The 18352-nt window shown below is 37.5% G+C and overlaps 1 long non-coding RNA gene across 1 annotated transcript; it reads left to right on the forward strand.

Annotated features, from left to right (window-relative positions):
* Positions 1-12035: 12035 nt before the first annotated feature.
* On the forward strand, positions 12036-12954 carry LOC131218370 (uncharacterized). The gene is made up of 3 exons (XR_009157675.1): positions 12036-12426; positions 12521-12715; positions 12794-12954. It is a non-coding gene; the product is annotated as an uncharacterized LOC131218370 (long non-coding RNA).
* The last annotated feature ends 5398 nt before the right edge of the window (positions 12955-18352 follow it).

An 18352-nucleotide genomic window follows, 5' to 3' on the forward strand; every position in this document is an offset into this window, starting at 1 on the left:
GACGGGATTATAGGGACATATGGATTAAATAGATACTTTACATTTTGATTTTTGTTTCTTTTGGAACAATACATGTATATATTCTGCCCAGTTACATAATCATACTCTAGAGGTTGTGAAACACTTACCGTTCAAATATATATGTTTCAGTCTTCCACTTGCTTAATTAAATTATATCTGGAGTATGATATGTTGTTTTGATATAATCCCACTTATGTTTAACTCATTAATATGGACAAAATCTGAACATCATTATCCATGTTACATAATTGATGTGCTGGATCTTGGGAGTAGAGCTATGCTCGACCCTCAAAATCTAGGGCGTTACACTTTTTTTATGGTTTGATGATTTAGATCTTTTGAATATTAATTTATTTATTTATTCAATTTTCTTTAATTTCATAAATCTTTTTTAGTGTAGCTCTTGGATTAGGAGGAAAAACAGAGAAATTAAAATAAATAAATAAAAAAAAAAAAAAGAAAAGAGAGAAAAGATAATGCCTTCGGTACTTGGTAACATTTGTGAAATTCTCTCCTTTCAGGTTTAGTTGAGAAACTGATATTTTCAATTTTTATTTCCATTGCAGCTTAGGAAGTTTATTTCAGAGTTTTGGAGTTTCTTGAGATGATTTGAAGCCATAGGAGTATTGGGAAAAAAATATTTTTATTTTCCTTTATTATAAGCAATATTTTATTTTATTTTTTAATTTTCTATTGTTTATTTCAGAGATTTGGAGCATCTCAAGATGATTTTGAAGTTGTATTCAGATTGAGGGGGATTGAAAAAATCTGCGCCCCCCCCCTTTTTTTTTTGCTTTAGTAGAATAAATCTTCAACTTAATGTGATTTAGAAGGTGGTGAATATATAGAAAAAGCACAGATTACCTTTGTTATGGATTGAAAAAAATAAAAAAATAAAAAAATCTGACTTTTATTTATTTATTTATTTATATGCTTTCTCACCATTGATATTTTTTAACACGGAGAGTCTTTTTTTATGCTTTCTCTTCATTGATATTTCTCACTACTCGAGCCTCTAAATTGATACAATACCTTTCTACATTTCCTATACATTGTGACAATCTTTGCTTTCATACATTGCCCAAGATCACTGCAACTCTGTTAATGGTTTCGTTCCTATACCTTGATGTGCTATCGTGAATGAATATTGAAGCTTTGATCTGTGAACAAGTTCTTTTGTATCTTGCTCTCTATTGCAGATTTCCAGATGACCTATCAAAAAATCCATTGGATAATGTTGAACTTCTTCAGGATCAGTTGGAATGCTTTCCATACCTTTATAAATTCCAGGTTCTAATCTTTAGGACTAGTTGGGCTGCATTATCATAGTTGGGCTACCTTTCGATAATGCTTCTTTTAAAATTTGTGTTTTGCCATTTTGATACTATTTTGAAGAAACTTTGTTATATTGAAGCTTCTTTTAAAATTTATAATGCTTCTTTAAAATGTTGCATACTAAGTTTTTATTGGCTTCTATTGTGTTTGGTAATTACAGTTAATGACATGAGATACAAGTGGAACTGTAGGCATTGGGATTCCATCAATGCTTGAGTTTTCATTAGCTTCTCTATTGTATACTGAGTTTTCATTGCTTGAGTGAGTTGCTTGTTTTCTCCTGTTAGATTCTTGAGTTCCTTATGGTAATGGTGGTAATTGCCTCTAGCATGTTATTATCTTATTTTCTCCTTCTATTGTTTTTCTTTTACTACAACATCATGGTATAGAAGTTAGAACTTGGAAGTCAATCATATGATAAGAATGATAAGAATTTGAATCGTTTACATTTTGGAAGTTTTTGGTTGTTGCTTTTTATTTTTCTTGACTTATTAATTCTCTAAAAAATTATTTTAAAAAAAACTTTATTTTCTTTTGGAACTTTCTTAATGGGATGCTTTTCTGCAAGTCACAAGGAAAAAGGTGTTAATTTTTATGGTACAACTCGTCAGTTTGATTCTGCTAGCTGTCTCTAGTGAGAAACCTGCACGTATCGTTTTTATTTATCATTTGCCTTTGTAACTCTCCAGTACTATATCATTCTCTATGATAAAATTTATAGATGAAAAGTTAGTGGAGAGCAACATCGGTAGCTTGTTTTAGTACTTGATTGGCATCCTTGCTTGCTATAGGACGGTACTTCACAACAATGTTTCCATTTCACTAATTCTGCATGCCCACAACTTGCGAACTTATCTATGTGTGGACAGCCTTGTTTGATTTCTATTTTACATGCCTACAGATTTGTCACTGTGATGAAGCTATATGGACAGCCTTGTTTGATTTCTATTTTACATGTCTCTTCACACAACTCTGTGTTGATTTTGCTGAGATCATTGGACGATAAGTGGAGTAAAATTTATGAACAGAACTGGTGAAACAATCTTGAATGAGCATATGGAAACCCGCTACTGGCTGATAAAAAAAAAGTTAATTAGAATAAAAATATAACATGCTTGTTACTGTTTTACAAGATCTTTTTACCTAGGAAATGATGTGATAAAATATCCATATGTAATGTGGAAATTATGTTGTTTAAGGCAGATGAATTTTACGGATTGTTTCTTCTTGGTGGTTTGTATTAAGCAGGTTATGACTTAAAACTTCACTACTAACTTTTTATTCTCCATTGAAATGGTAAATTTATTTCAGAATTGAGCCTTTTCTCCTTGGAAAATTGTCAAAATATCCATATGTAATGTGGCAATTATGTTGTTTAAGGCAGATGAATTTTACGGATTGTTGCTTCTTGGTGGTTTGTATTAAGCAGGTTATAACTTTTTAACTTCACTACTAGCTTTTTATTCTCTGTTGAAATGGTAAATTTATTTTAGAATTGAGCCTTTTATCCTTAGAAAATTGTCAAAATGAGTGTTTATTGTTTCTTTTTTGGATGAATACTATGGTTATTGTGGAAAAAGATAGAAATACATGACATGATACATCCCCATCACAGGAAGCATCGACAACAGTAGCAAAAAAAAGAAATACATACTGTTTCTTTTTCAGAGAAGTTTGTACTTTGTAGGGTACAAGGAGCTTGTTTAATTTTTAATGTTGTTTTTTTTTTTTCTTTTTGTAGATGTAAAAGCTTATTGAAAGCTTGCTTGTGCTTGTGGTTGTGCCCTTTCAGGAAATTTCTTTTTAACTTATTAATTGTGTTGTTTATATCAGGTTCACCTGACAAAGTTGCGAAGGCTGTTGCCCTAAAAAAAACACTTCAAGTTAGCAATCTTAGTCCCCTTCTTATGGCAGACCAGCTGAAACAACTTTTTAGCTACTGTGGTACTGTTGTTGAATGCAGCATTACGGATTCAAAGCATTTTGCTTACATTGAATACTCAAAGCCGGAAGAAGCTACAACCGCTTTGGCTCTTGAAATTCATTTGAACGATCGTAAACTTTCTTGGCAAAAGACACAAGTCCTATAGGATTTTCATCCTCTATCACAAAAATTCGGTAGTTAGTCCCGCAAGACTCTTTCAGTAATTCAGTAGGGAGGAGAGAGATACATTCGGCCCGATACGCATCCCATCCGACAAGTTCGTCTCTCTCTCTCTCTCTCTCTCTCTCTCTCTCTATTGAAGTTTTCATATACTTTTTTAGAGCAATTATATGGCTATTGAGAGTATATTTAGTGATGTAGATCATTGGTGCATTGGGCCTCCATGTGGGTGGACCTTGAACTAGAGATCTCCCCCAATGGGATAATCCCAACCATTCAATTTTTGGCTCGAAAGTAAACCACCAAGGAGAAAAAAAAAAAAAAAAGGTCCAAGATTGATGGTTAGGATCTTCCAATTTCGTTGGGGGTGGAGGGTGGGGGAGTGGATTATGAGTCATGGTCCATCTATGGTGTGGTATAGCAAACTAATGGTTTGGATCATAGAACCATGGGCCTCACTTGTCAAAACTGAAAACACGAGTACTTCTTGCATATCCTTGCCTCAAGTATTTTGGTGTGCTCTAATTTCAGTATGCTCATGAGGTTTATATGTCCAGATAGAAAAAAAGGGGATTAGATGATTTTTATGCTGTTTGTGGATACTTGACAACATGAAATGCTTGGAATTGGATTAATCCCACATTATCCAGAGTGATTGACTGGAATCAAAGCATGATAACATTCTTTTAAGTTCGAGTAGAAAGAAAAGAAAACAAAAGAACAATTGCAATAATGTTGAGGGAGTGCAAATATTTCTCCTTGTGAAAAAAATAAAATAAAAATTCATGGGAGTTAGTTGGATATCCAAACACAACACTCCTAGAGTAGTTTTTTTCTTTCTTTCTTTCTTTCTTTCTTTCTTTCATGATGGGTTTGAAATGATTTCAGGCTATTGAGGTTAGTGAGAGTGGCAATCGGCCTCAAACACGCTCTTCAAGTTGCAGAGGTGTGCTTTTATCTAAAGTAATTTTTTTTCGTAGATTCAAGATTAATGATGAACAGAATAACCGAATTCCTTGTTCTTTTCTTTAAAATAAAATCTGGTCTTTCACAAGATCATCTTATTTTTTGGAGGTTGCATGAAATGACCATTTTCAAATTGTGTAATTGTTTCAGGCATCAGAAAAATCTTTGAATATATGAATGGATAAAAGCTTACTGGACAACCAAAGGTACTTAACAATTCCCAGTTTTGTCTTCTTCTCCAAAAAACAGATTTTCAAAAAAAAGTGCTTCTTCGAAGAGAAGGAAAACAAGAAGGATGGAGAGCAAGTTCCTTGCATTCGCCTGCTTGCACAGCAAGAGCTCGAGCTCTCGAGATCTCTCCCCCAGGCCTCATTACCCTTCCATGCCTAAATACCCCAAAGGATTTGAAGATTTGGAATGCTCCCAGGTGAAAAGGAATGACTTGTTCTGCTTGCATTGGATCCGTCGAGAAGACCATCAAATGACTCCCAGGCATCGACAACGCTGTCGTTGATGTCTTGAATAACCGCGCTCGCGTCCTCTTCTACCCAAATTTTGTTAATGTAAGTTTATTACTGAGATTGGGTCTCTTTCGTTTGGTTTCCTTTAAGTTAGATCGTCTAATGTTTCTCTTGTCCATAGACCATTTCCCATAAATCATACTGATGATCCTCACTGTCTGGTTTCAATCATTGAATATGGGCTGCAGACCATTTTCTCTTTCAAACAGTTAAGCCCACGATCTGGATGAGATGGCCCAGTTTCTGTTATTTCTTGAGTAAATGATTTATTATTATTTGATTAGCTTTTTTTATTGGATTTCTTCATTCAATGATTTGAATATATTTTCTCATAATTGATGAAACTAGAGGAAAATTCACTTGTAATTTTATTTAGATCTTGAAACATTTTAGAATTCAAACTTGATATTCAACTGTGATGATGATGTAATTTTGAATTTGTAGAAAACATCAAATATGGCCTGGTTTCAGCTGTGATGATCCTTCAACATTACTTTCTCATAAGGTGTTGCTGAAAAGTTTTCTGAATATGTAGAAAACATCAAATATGGCCTGGTTTCAGTTGTTAGAAGGTAGAGCGTCTTCTTTTATCAGGTAACTCATGCATTTTGAGTCTTCCCTTTAATATACTGACAGCTCGTGTTTTTTTTTTTTTTTTTTTTTTTTTTGTGTGTGTCATAATTATGATTGTTACAGACAAACCCTCTTGTGTGCCTTCAAGTCTTGTATCCTCCATCTCATGTTTTAGAACTTTTTAAATTGATATATTCTTAGCTTATAGATGTTAGTAAAATATTCTTGGCATGCATTACTATGGTAAATAGTGAAACATTGAAAGAGATGAAACTGAAGCACTTGAAGATCCTCCTACCTATGTGCACTAAAAAAAATGTTCTCCAGTAGTGTGCTGGAACTGGAAACAGCGTGAACCATGGTGCATCAATCAAATCATATAATAGTCACCTTTGAACCCAATTTGAATATTAAAGAAATAAGATTTTCAATGAACTGTCTATCGCAAGGGTGAAATAACATGGAACTATGCAAATATGGGGTAAAATGATTTCTCTGCTCATGTAATTGTCTATGGGCTGAACTTGTAGCCTGATAGTTTTGTTATTCTGTCAAAACATTGTTATAAAACTTTTGAATTTCTTCTCTTAATACTTTAACTTGAATGTCGGCTCAGGAAATATCCATGAGCCTTTTGCAGCCTTTGTCTTTACCTCTTGCATGCTCCATGATTTTCCTTATTCATCTTTCCTATTCATTTATAAAGGAATGCTTCACTCTACAATAGATGAGCTAGGACTCAAATCATTCACTTCTTCTTCTTATCCTACTTATTTTATCTTTGGACAGGTATCAAGAACTAGTATGCATGATGATTGTTTTCTTGAAGGAGCTGTGGCCAGATATAAAGGACTCAAATTTATTTTGGGATTGCAGCATTCCCTCTAAAAAAAATTTGTGTATTAAGCATTCATTTAAATGATCATGATGTGCTCCATTGCATTTTGAATTTGAACTTCATTGCATTCAAGAAGTCTAGATACTAAGTGTTCTTCCCATCCGCTTTGTGCAATTGTCATGATAATGTTTTTGTGAAGTGATCATCAGTCAAGTTTACATCAAGTGTCAATTGATCTATCATCTTTGAACATACTTGTAAAAAAAGGTCCTCTTGTAATGATGTTGAGTTTTCACAATAATGGTATAATGAAATGCCTCTAATATACAACGTTGTTTAGTATTAACATTTGCTTATGTAGGCCTGCTTTACTTTTCATATAGAATATATTGCCATCTTGTCTTTAGAATTTCATCAGTATGCTTTTACTTATGCCTTTGCAAGTGTAAGACCCGACCTGAGTTCATGTGTGTGCATGTGTGTGTGTGTAAGTATGCATTCCGTTTCTCTTGTTCCTGTGGTCCTACCGGTCGAATTTCGGCCACCCGCAACTTTCAATTAGTGTTTGCGATCATCCTCAAGTCCATCACGTAGACCCAACCCGGATTAACCCAAATTTATTACCATAGCGGCCGCATCATCGCTGCGTCTTGTGTGGCAATCTGAGTTGTAGATCATGAGTTGTGGGCCGCACTCATTCTAGGCTTTTGATGTGTGATTTGGTGGGACCCACCTAAGCATTGCACATTTTTCCATGATTGATGACATCATCCTATGCATAACTTTTTAAAAAGGCAACTCTATAGCCTACCCTATAACCTCCCTATACTAAGCATGGGTTGCTTCTCCTATGACTATGATTGGTTTATCTTCTCTAGACCATCATTGTTAGCCTCTTTCAGAAAAACTAATTATTGCTCTTGGTTACATCTCCCTAGCAATCCCATTTCCCTCTCATTTTCTCATTCCCTTCTCCTTGCTAGAGCCCAAACTGTCCCCACCTTCTCCCTTTCTCCAGCCCTCCTTCTCTCTAATCCCCTCCAATCTAACCATTCCCAACTCATCTCCACCATAGAAAGCTTTTCCTTGGAGCTAGAGGATTATTGTGGTGTAGGATTGAAGATAGATCTTAAGGTGGGTGTTCCTTAGATAGAAATTTTTGATTTCTTTAATTCCATAGATGTTCTTTTCCATTTCTTTTATTTTGAAGCTTGTGGGGCCCATCAAATGATGGTGGTGGCCCCCATGTCTTCATCGATGAGGCTTATAGCCCATCCTTTGTGCATGCATGATCCATGCAAGGGGTCATTCTCCATGGACCCCTGCATGGTTTTCTTTCTTTGATCAAGGATCCTTGGGTCATCTAGACCCTTGATCCTTGGTGGAGATGGCGTCTCCACCATAGATCTTGAGTAGGATGAGTTATGCTCATGTGGAACCATGTAAATCATGATATAATGGATGATTGTGATTGTGTGATGAAGGGAAGGGCCTTAATGTGGCGGAGCTCTTTCTCTTGTGGTTGGATTATTTTATTTTTCTTGTTTATATCTCTAAAATCAAGTTGTCTGTGGCCTACCTTGCATCCTAGAACCTTCCAGACAGTCTAAAGAGGGAGGACATCCTTGACAGTCCATCCTTAGGCGTTAGGGCCCTAAATATACACAAAAAAGGTACATGAAAATGGTATTTATTGATGGGAATGGTCTACATATTTATGAGGCCCACTAGAGTGGTCCATACCATAATTTCCATGGACTGATTTCCTCTTTTTATAGTGCTTATAATTATTTTATTTCAGTATTATGTTGCTGTCCAGAAACTATCTGGACAGATATTTGGGCTGTCTTGAGCTCAGTTTTTGGGATGATTGGTGGGGTGTTTGGTCCCATTTGATATATGCCTCTTGAAGGTGGGGACCCCACCTAGATGTCCCCCAAATTTCAGCCTTATCTGACCCCGATTGAGGTCCCAAATGTGTGGCCCACGTGAGGTGGACAATCTGGATTTTCTAGACTGTTTCCAGCAACATATCAGTGTGGAATTCCATAAATATTAAATAATTTTTCACTGGTGGGCTACATCCGTGGACCCCACCTTGTATTACATATATGAGGGGACCTAAAACCTATTTTTTCTATTTTGTTTGAGGCCATTCATCCACCCCATTGGAGGCTTAGATCCGGGTCTATCAAAATTCTGCACTTAGTAGATTTTCTGGACTATTTGAATTCCTTAAATTAATTAAAATATTTTTGTTAATCCAAAAATCATAAAATTTTACATAGAGGTGACCTACCCATGTTATGATCCACCTACCAATTTTTGGGGCCAATGGACCCCTGTTCACACCGTGGAAAGGGCTGGACCGGCCACCAGGTTACCTAGATTCAAGCAATAACGTCCATACATGGTGAACATACCGGACAATCGGGTTACTTGACGAACTAAACAGATTTTGAGCGACTAGAGTGCGCAATCTGGCCAAACCATACCGACAACTTTACGGCTCGGGTTTTAACGTCCTATTAATTAACCGAATATGCTTTACACTCTGGAATTTACTTAAATCATGGTACATCTGAGGAAATCAACTTAACATAAATTATAGTGATGGAAGGCATAAAGGGCCCACTTCTCAACGCCCAATTATGGTAGGCATACCAACACGTATGTTACATGCATTTAGTTTACCGTTGGGCATACATACATGACAACATGGCAACCACAGTGCCCGTATACGGTGCAAATCTCAATTAGCATAACAGAAAGCAACATTTAGCATGCGGCTGCATTGAAACCTTGGCCCACTAGAACACCGCTGATTTAGACGAGTTGGTCAATGGCACCCCAATGATAGAAATGAGATACAACAACACCAAGGCTCTAACACGATTAGGGTTAGTCCACCGTCGAATAACGATTCAAATATGGTTCAAAGATAGAAGAATCCGATTCACCAACTTATCTCTCTCACTTTCTCTCTCTTTTCCACTCCTTTCCAAGAAAATAAAGAAAAGGGCCTATAAATAGGCTTTACAAATAACCCCGGGGACAAGGTATACTTAGGTTATAACCAAAACATTTTTACCCCACCGGTGAGTTTATCCATCGGACAGCTCCTTCTGTGGTCCACATGGGACGACCACACTCAAATGGTCACGAGAATCTCCGGGTCCACAAGCACATCTCCCTAAGGGTGAATTGGGTTCCAACGGTCGGATAGTTATTAGGACTCCGAGCTAATTGACCCGAACATAATGACTTGTCGAGGTGATGGTTGGGCCAATTAAGCCCATGTTCATAGGACCCGGATTTAGCAATGGATCCCTTGGGCTAACTAATCTACGGGTTTAGAGCATGCAGATACAATTTAAAGTGATTGAGGCAAATTTCACAAGCAATCCATTGGACTGTTGATGGACTTCCAGTCTAGCAGCATAGTCCACTTGTTTTATGTGTGTAATCCAGTCCTCCCATCTAGTGGGACCCATAGAGATATATGTAGGCCACTAGTGAACATATACCTAATTTATATTAATTATTGTTGGGCCCCAGCAGGCCCAAAATATAGGCGGGCTGAAAATTCAGCAATGGGCCTAAAATGGCTGCCCCTAGTAGCTTATTATGGGGAAGCATGGCCCACCAAATTAAGGGTAGAAGTACATGAGATTGCCATGTTCTGAGGTGTCTTTGGGCTTCATTTATGTATGCTTGGAGACCCACCTCCATTGGATTTTATTTTGGATCTATGTTCATAGTTTTGATTGGCCTTGGTAGGCCCATTTATCTTGGAATCTTCTAGTTAGGTCCGTTAACCTTTGGGCCTGTATCTCGCCACTTATTATAATGAGTTTGTGGGTCGTAATGTACAAGTAGTTAGGCCCTTGGTTGCCCACCAAAATAACCTTGTACCTGGGCCAAGTTGTGAGGCCCAACTCACTTGGATAAAGCATAGAAATTGCCCACATGGTTGGATTGTCGGGCTACCCACTAGGCCTACCACAATATCTGTATTTGTGACCTTCATGATTGTGCCCAAACCTTGTTTAAGGGCTTACCATATTGCCTATGTGTTAGGCTTTGAGTATAGCCCACTAGGCCACGAATTTCCTTAGATATTGGGCCTTGTTTCATGCTCGCTTAGTAGTGGGCAGCCTTTTCGGGATCCAGTTGAGGTTGGATGTCTTCCTTGGTGACCCTAAGGTAGGCTCATAGGGTTGTTATATGTAGTTGAAGGCCCACCTTGGACCCTTGCTAGGACCGCTTAATCCTCTTAAGACTTATGTCTAGTCTTCTTAGCTTGTGGGCTACCCCAAAGTATCAGGCCCCACTAAAGGATTGCTCCTTAGAGTACCTGTCTATATATCTAGACCTAGTCACTCCTTGGGAGGGAGTGTATTTCACATCATCATCACCGTGTGGCGCACCCTTTTCACCCTCATGACCCATATGCATCATTCGCGTGATTGGATTGCGTTTGTGTGTGGTCATTGGGTTTATACAATAGAGGGGTGGAGTTTCCCCTCTCGTGCACATTGTGTGCTTGGAGCTAGTATATGATTGTTACACATGACTCATGCATCTGACATCGCATCTCATAGATATTGTTACCCTTAATTCATCAAGGCCCTTCCTCCACAGGGGTATTCGTGGATGGTCGTATATGGACACTGGAAATGTTACTTGAGCATATGGGGTGCATAGGATATCCCTGGGTGAAAGTCCCTAAACCTTCAAGGTACCTAGAAGACGCCTCAATGCCGTGAACGAGTGGAAATCATGAGCGCCCGAGTGCCTGACACCGTTAGGTCGCGTCTCCCACTATCATGTAGTCGGTTGAGATGGGATGTGGCCTTATCCGCTGAGTGAGGGGGCATGACTAGGCTGATTCTAACTAGTTCGTGAATGGGTCCGCTACCATCGAACCTTGCTGGTGGTTGGCTGTCCACAAGTGGACAGTGTGCTCTCTTACGCTCGTTGACTGTGCGGTCTTGATAGCGGTAGTCATCCTGTAGTGTATCAGACCCTGGTGATATTCCTTATGATGGAATTGTATGGGATATATGGACTAGTTATAAGCATTGACATCACTTCACATTGCATTGATATCGGCTGTATAGGCCTTGTTACATTGCATAGCCTTGGTATGGCTTCCTACATTCATGACTTAGCCTTGGTTAGGCTTGTGGCATTGGCATTGATCATGTTTCCCTTCTATATCTCCTATTATTCTTCTGCGCACCATTGTCACATACCTTCACCACCCTCTAAGGTTCTATAAGCATATGCATGATTGATGTGTGCAGGAGATCCTAGGTCGGCGTCATAGTAGCTGAGCTTGGATAGGAGTTGAGCCGAGGACCCCAATGTTGCAGATCTTTCCAACTTTCTTCTGTTATCATATGTATTTCCTTCAGCCATGTATCTAAAGTTCAAACTTATAGTGGACTTTGTGATGTGTGCCTTTGTTATTTCTCAGATATACTTGCTGTGATCTTGGGTATGCTCTTTTTGGAATGGATATATGAACTATGAAGATCCTCCTTGTAGGATCCCAGGATTGGAACTTGCTCCAGGAGCTGAGAATGGGGTACTACGTAAGCTGTTGCGGCCAGAACCAGTTATTGGGTTCCTTGTGAGTCGGGTTGCCGAGTTTGGGGCGTGACAACAAGGGACCAAATTGGCGCATCATTAGCTTTTTGATTCCATGTTCTTCACTGTCTTCATCTTCTAGAAACAGATTCATTTCCAACTGCTGATAAGTTATTCCGAAATAAAATTTGGGTTGGAACAGTTGAAGGTTAGCGATAGTTCCTCATTAATTCTTAGCTTCCATTTGCAAATGATGTTATGATTCATGTTAATTAGAATTGTTAATAGGTCTTCCTGTCTATGTCATTGATCCTCATCATCCAGCTAAATTCTTCTGGAGAGGACAGTTTTATGGAGAGAATGATGATTTCAAGCGTTTTTCATTCTTTAGTCCTGCAACACTTGAATTGCTTCTTCGAGCTGGCAAGAAACCAGATATAATCCATTGCCATGACTAGCAGATAGCTTTTGTTGTATGCACTGGCAACAGTTAGAATTTCACTAGTTCCTTTTCATAAATAATTTTTGATGTTTTCCCCCCTCCAATAAGTAAGCTTGGCTTCTCAGGCACCACTCTATTGGGATTTGTATGCTCCTAGAGGTTTGAATACGGTTAGAATTTACTTTACATGCCACAATTTTGAGTATCAGGGGACAACACCTTCTTCAGAGTTGGCATCCTGTGGCATTGATGTTCACCAGCCGAGTAGACATGATAGGATGCAGGACAATGCATCACATGATAGAGTCAATCCAATTAAGGTAATTGATTTAAATTGTTCATTTGAATTAAGAAAAGGCATTAAGGTGCGACGTGTTTTACATGTTCCCATTCTTTAGGGTGCGATTGTGTTCTCCAACATTGTAACAACAATATCTCCATCTTTCTCTCCCTGCCCCGACTCTCTCTCTATCTCTCCGCCCTGATTTCACTCAAAAATATGATAACATAGGGGCTGAAATGGCTGACCTTGTTCAGGTGATACCTCTTACCACTAACTCCATCTCCAACACATTTTGAACTTGCTCCTCTTTCTAAACTGCTAAAATGCCACACAGATTTTTGTACCTAGGTCCATCTCATAGCTAACTTCCTTTCTAAATGTTAGGTCTTCCTGTCCATCTTTTTAAAAGATTCACATACACACTAGACAATGCTGTGATATTGTTATTTTAAAATTGTCAGATAGAAATGCTGAATTTCTCTTACAAGAAGTTATGACGATGCCAATATTAGGGTAAGTGAATTGAGAATGTCAACCATACTCTAATTTAATTAAATGTGTCACTTGATTTATATGCTAGGAATGTAGTCGCTATGTTTTGAGTTAGCAATTTTAGCTGATCTTTCTAGAAGATTCTTATAATATTTGTTTAATGATTTGCATTTCAAACACAGTTTTGTTTATCATAAATCTAAACCACTAACATTCAGGTTTCCATCTCCTTTTATTGTCAAATGATCTAGCAACTGAAGTATAAAAGCCTCAGAAGAACCAGCTCCTACTACCAACATCACCCAGCTCCTAGTACAAAAGATAGACTCTATTGCAAGTTCTATTATCAATATTATTTTCACCTTTTAAGTTCTGAACATGAAGAACATCATTGTTGTTATTTGCTGCAAATTTATTTATTTATTTATTATATATTTTTGGATCTTTTTTTACTGGATTAAGTGGGCCTGGGTTGTATTATTAGAGTGGTTCTTTCACCCGCAACATTATAAATAAAGTGGTGTAGAGAGATCTTTCTACACTTTTTATTCTTCTTTAACACACTAGGTTCTAGCAGTTCATATGATGAAAAATAAGGATTGCTTACAATTATTCTATACAAAAAAAAAAAAAAAAAAGATTTTGAATTAAGTTCTTGTGTGCTTTATACATTTATATTTGTACACATTACTGATTTACTTGCAATCATTTTTTTTCCCAATGGTGAAAGTGGGCAGGAAAAACTGAAACAACAAAAATTGCAATGGCTACTGATTATCGATAACCATAGGTTTTATGGCTATAGATTTTATCCGTAGCCTTTTCTCGTTTTTGGCCAATGCAGTAAAAAATTGACGATTTAGGGGCATTCGGCAAAACCGCCGGTAAAAGCTAATGGCCACCTAACCGCCAATCGAACCTTTAGCGGCAGTTTTTTTTGAATCTTTGCCGGCGGTTTTGACCACCGGGAAAGGCCAACTTTGTTATAGTGACCCTAACTCTTATCTTGCAATGTGGTATTCTAATTTGCAAAACAAGTTTAATATAGGTATTTTCTTTGTCATACAGATATGGAGACATACCGATATGGATGGGTTTCCTATTCTGTCTCGTTAACACACACACACACACGTGTTTGTGTCCTATTTTGGAATTTGAAAATTCGAGGGGTTCCTTTCATTTCAAGGAGCCACAGGCGTTTTGCTTGCCACGCACACTCTCTTCTTTTGAGATTTGCAATTAAAGTGCAATTCATATTACTGTTCCAAAAAAAGTTATTAAAAAAGCGTCCATATCTTTATACTGTGTTTGTGATTAGTTTGAAGATCCATTTAGTTCTGCTGTTGAGTACAAGATGACATCCTTCTCATGCTTCCATGTTCTTTGATATTTTTTCTGTTCATGAAGTATATTAAACAGCATGATTTAGGTCTTCATCAAGTTGCTGATCATACAGTTACATCTGTTGCCAAGCTATTATCATTTTGCAGGAATATTTTAAACCAATGAAATTTTAATATGATTGAAATGGCCGGACAGCCGAAGGAAGCAGAAGAGTCCGAAGTGGAAGATGCTTCAAATATGAATAAAACGGAAGGACAACTAGAGGAAGAGGAAGATACTTCACATGTGACTAGAATGGAAGAACAACAGAAGGAATCTTGCATTTCTTCAAGTTATGTTTTCATAAGTGCTTCTTGTTCTTAACTTCTACCAATCCTTATGTGTTTTCACTGTACAATCTTCTTACAGATTCGATATCTGACAAATGGGATGGCATTGGGTTCGCCTCATTGCAAGAGAGTGTAAAAGGATGTGACGTCTATCTGGTTCAACCAACATGCCCTTCAGCAAATGAGAATCTCATGGAGCTCTTGATAATGATAGATGCCTGCTGGGAAGCTTCTACCAAAAACATTACTGTAGTCATTCCATATTTTAGATATGCCAGAGCTGATAGAAAGGTAACTTTCTAAATAAAATTAATTTAGTTCACAAACAAAACACTTGCTACTTAATATAAAATGTTAAAGAAACTGCTAAGCAACTTTATTATACATTCTTCATTTCCTCTGTGCTTATGAGTTAATTGACTTTACCGATTCTTGACTCCACTTTTTACCGTAAACTTTAAGAATAATCTTAAATTGATTTTATAGTTACCTTTGATCGAATATGCTCGATTCACTACAGTATTGCTGTTTAGTTTCTATATTCAACCTGTAAGTTGCTTCCATTTATGTTTAGTATCTAACTCTACATGCATGATATGATTTTTATTCTCGTGGTTGATTTTCTCTATTGCTATGGAAGCATGCTGTTTATTGATGAGTTGTAACAAATTCCTTTTACTATACCTATGCAGATTAAGAGGGAAATATCCATAATGAAGCTTGTTAGACATCCACATGTAGTTCATTTACACGAGGCATGTTCCATACCATTTTCTTTTGAGAGCTAGAGCTATAATTTGTATGCTACTGTTTCTTGAAAGTGGTCATGTTCTTCTCCAATTCAGGTAAGTGAATGGTTCCATCTAACTTGGAATAATTATTTTGTAGGTTCTGGCAAGCCACACAAAGATACATATAATTTTGGAGTTCATTACAGGTGGTGAATTGTTTGATAAAATTTTGGAGTTCATTTCGTAGATTATGAAATCCACTACACGTGGGCCACACGTTGATGCATGTGTTTATCCATCCCATCCATCCATACAAACCCTTTACATTTGATGTTCTGGTTATATGTGTACAAGTGACAAACATCATTTGTGAATTTGGTTTGTTGATTATAATTCCATGGTCCATCAAGCAGAATTTTGCTAAATCCAGTGTTTTTCCAATAGCAAGAATTTTATCTCAAACATGGGATTGGATTGCCAAAATACCATGGAATTTCCTGACATGCAACATCAATGGAAGCAACTTATAGGTTCTATATATCATCTTTACCATTTCTTTTTTGTCTCACTTGTGTTATGTTTTATTTGGATGCTCGTACAAATATTGAGAATAAAAGTATCTCTTGGATTTATATTTTAATTGATGGGACATAATTATGATGATCATTTGTTTAGTTTTCAGGGCAAATGATATTCTTTGCATTACCTTATTTCATCATTAGCTGACCTAATTTTGGCTATTTACTATATATTTAGTTCAGTTTCTTATTAAGGCTTACTAAGCATCCAAACACACATTGATATTTAGTCCAATTTCATATTCAGCCAATCTTTGGAAATTTGTGAATGTGATTCTTACTAAACAATCGTGTGAATTAATTTTTGAATGACTATCAAGTGTAAAATTAATATATATATATATACACACACACACACACACACACACACAAACAAATCTGATGATGTTTGTTTTTAATTCGCAGATATTTTAGCGACGGACCAAATCCGTCGCTAATTTTTGAACAAGTTAAAAATGGATGACGGATTTACAGGCGGGTTTTTTCGAATTTCAGCAATGGATTTTTAATTTTCGCAATGGATAAGATTCGTCAGAAACAAATTGCGGCCCAGAAAACAGCGACGAACCAAACGACAGACCAAGTGACGGACCAAATCCGTCGTTTATTTGGCGTAGTGTGCAACCCATCTTTAGAGGAAGAATTCCACCTTCGTATAATTGTATTTATTATTTTATAATTATTTCTCGAGTGGTTGAGTAGGCGACCGATCTTCTCAAGTCTATCCTGGTACTTTGGTCAACTTTGGTTTGAATCTAGCATGCCCGCACACATCACAAGTGACTATAAACCGAGAGCCAACAAGCCTTGCATACATATGATCCGGATTCATACATATGGGTTTAAAGATATTCGTTGGGTTAAAATCCATGTTCGTTGACATGAAGAAATCTGGCCAAAGAAAATCACTTTCATTGTTACGTGAAGCATTTGCTTCCCCGTGGATTCTAGAATCGCAGAGGTGGACGTAGGAGAAAGGGGACGGTCTTATTGAGTAACTCAATAAACTCTGTGGAGCCGTAATGTATCTTATCCATGCTGCCCATCCCTCTTTCAAGCCCATTTTAGGATATGATCACAAAATTGAAACATATCAAAAGCCGAAATCGGCCACACCACAAGAAACAGTGGGATAATGACGTCCACTATTGAAATCTTTTTTATACCCACAGTGATATTTACTTGTCATCCAAACTGTTCATAAGATCACACAAGCATGGATGAAAGGAAAACACAAATATAAACTTGATCCAGTACTTCTGCGGCTCCCAAGAAGTTTTCAACGGTAGGCATTCAATTCACACTAATGCTTGTGGTGTAGTCCACTTGAGAATTAGAGATGCTTTAAGTTTCATCTCATGCCTTGAAAATGAGATGATAAAACGTATGGACGGCGTGGATAAAACACATACACCAGGTGGACTACACAGAGTTTACTCAGACCGGTTACGCAATCTGCTTCCGACGTACCGGTGATATCCCATTCAATACGCATGTTGTGGAGCACGAAACAACAAAAAGTATGCCGTAGGATGTTGCGTCATATGCGGGACCTTCGGCGAAGGTGCACAGTAACACACCTTGACATTTACATTTCAACGCTAGTTCCAACCGACAGGCCTACCTCATTGACAGTCACACGTTACAAAAACCTCTCCGAGAGGTCCACATGCCAGGCGCATACTTCTCCTAAGGAAAGCAAGGGGCCACGTGTTTGGTTGCTTGTGTAGGTATGCGTTCCACGTCCGGACCGCTGACCATGGCCGACCTTGATTCTGTCTATTGGATGGTATTGGAAGGGATTGGAAGTCAAATCTCGAGATTGGCTTGGCGTGCCAAACAGAGTTGGTGATTTGATCCCAATCCCATGTATCTCAAGACAATCCGCTGACAACACCATTATTACATTTAAATCTCATCAAATTCACCGTAATCATTCAAATTTGTGGATGCTTCGTATCCTCCTAGGGGTGTTTGGGGCATGGTACTGGGAAGGATTAGGTGGAATGGGATTCAAAAAATATAATTAGTACATGTGGCAGGATTGTCCCCTAATACCATAGGATTAGCTTAATTCCATAATACAGTGGTACATTGAATTGATATACCCATCATCATTTGAAACTATTGAGAATAACACATGTATTATGTCCAAACCATTCAACTGTTTTGTAACCTCATTTTATGGCATGGGTCTAAA

The sequence above is a fragment of the Magnolia sinica genome, chromosome 11, assembly GCF_029962835.1.
Source record: "Magnolia sinica isolate HGM2019 chromosome 11, MsV1, whole genome shotgun sequence".
NCBI classification, from domain to species: Eukaryota; Viridiplantae; Streptophyta; class Magnoliopsida; order Magnoliales; family Magnoliaceae; genus Magnolia; species Magnolia sinica.